This window comes from Bison bison, unplaced genomic scaffold (genome assembly GCF_000754665.1).
Source record: "Bison bison bison isolate TAMUID 2011002044 unplaced genomic scaffold, Bison_UMD1.0 scf7180017849536, whole genome shotgun sequence".
NCBI classification, from domain to species: Eukaryota; Metazoa; Chordata; class Mammalia; order Artiodactyla; family Bovidae; genus Bison; species Bison bison.
In genome coordinates, this window is record NW_011480109.1 from 19,042 (window position 1) to 20,756 (window position 1,715).

Sequence of the window (1,715 nt, forward strand, 5' to 3'; positions counted from 1 at the left end):
CAAGCCTGTTTCTAGAGCCTGTGCTCCACATCATTCTCTATAAAGCAAATGACAGTCTCATACTGTAGGGTTGGAGTTTATCAGGTGGACTAGTATGGTGATGGTAAAAAACAATGTTACCTTACTTTGTATATATCTGGATAGCTTACCACCCAGACCACTCAGGTTTCTCTGGAAGGAGAGTCCTGAAGAGACCGCAAGAAGTTAGCAAGAGGATTCTCTCTCTCTCCCTGTCTTATCCCTTGTGAGAGCCTGGTTGGTCAGACCCAGGAGTCATGATGACTCACAATGCCTCAAAGAACTTTCTGATTTTGGTGCCATGGATACCACCAGCTAGGTTATCTCTGGTGTGAGGCTGAACACTGAGTGACTGAGAGGTGCTAGTAAAAGGGGAAAATACTACCCATATTTGGCTACCATCTTCATATCTGTTCCCTGGAAGGATACTCTGTTCTCTTGGCCTCAGAGATCTTTCCTGACTCATTCAAAATCTCTCCCATTAAATGTTTCCTGTGTTAGGAGTTAAAATGCCCATTGCATATCCATAGGTCTTCTGGTCAGTATTGAGCAGTTTTGGCCTCAAGTGCCAAACAGGAACTTGGCCTCAGGTAGAATTTTCTGCTTCTTTCTCCATCTCTAGATACAGCCTTGGCCACAACTCTGAAATGCACAATTCACGTCATAAGTGGGGTGTCTAATTGTAGAAATTTTGACTGAGTAGCCATACTTCTCATGCCATATTACCTTGCAAGTCTTTGATACAGAACAGCTATATAGCTGACATTGATGAGTGATCCAAGTGGGTATTGTTTAGTGCCATGACATGGGTTCTTACAGGCTGTAAGAGGGGTAATTGTGAGGACAGGACTCTGTTGGTGGTGGTGGTGGTGGTGTTTTTTGTTTTTGTTTTGATAGTGCTTTCCTAAGAGTCTAGCATGAGTACTATGAAGAAATTTGATATATTCCTACACTGGTGACCCTACTGTGGTCAATTTCATGTGACAACTGAAGAAACTGAGGCAAGGAGGTCTGTGAGATGGACCCAGGTCACACACACCCTTCTTTGAGAGGTTCTGTCTTCCAGATTTCCTCCCATCTCATATAGAGTCATGGAGACTAAAATAGTGTGCTCAGTGTCTAAAAGAAATTGAAGAGGGATGAGAGCTATTATTAGTGTATAGTATTTTATTAACAAAAAGGTAGCAAACTGTCCTTTTCTTAAGGTATTGCCTTCTTGGAATAGTCAAGGCAAGTAGATCAGGAAAGATTGTTGATATAAGTTAAACACATAAAAATAGATTCTGCATATGCTTCTAATAATTAGGAAATATAATAGAAATAAAATATTCTATTCAAATGGTATCAAGCAGTGTAAAACATCTACAAATACAATTAACTTTTTAAAAAACATAGGAAAAACATACATGAAACTTTTTATGAACTTCCTATGTGGACACTTTATGATATTTTTAAGTAACTTTCTTTTGGAAAGGAAGACTAATTTTTGGAAAGATATAAATTCTTCCCTAAATTAATCTTTGAATTCAGTGCAATCTCAGTCATAAATCACAAGATTTTGATTGTGTGTGTGGAACTGGAGGACTAGATTATAAAAATACCTTGAAGAGAAAATGTGAGGGATTAGTCCAGGGGGTGGGGGTGGGGGCATGTGTCATACAGTATATTAAAATTTACTCTATAGAATTAGCAGTTGA

General features: G+C 38.9%; 1 long non-coding RNA gene across 1 annotated transcript in view; it reads left to right on the forward strand.

Moving 5' to 3' along the window:
- Positions 1–313: 313 nt before the first annotated feature.
- The window catches only part of LOC104993901, a 1,901-nt gene continuing 499 nt past the window's right edge, over positions 314–1,715 (forward strand). The window contains exon 1 of the long non-coding RNA XR_825891.1: positions 314–608. This is a non-coding gene — a long non-coding RNA (uncharacterized LOC104993901). The remainder of the gene's footprint in view (positions 609–1,715) is intronic.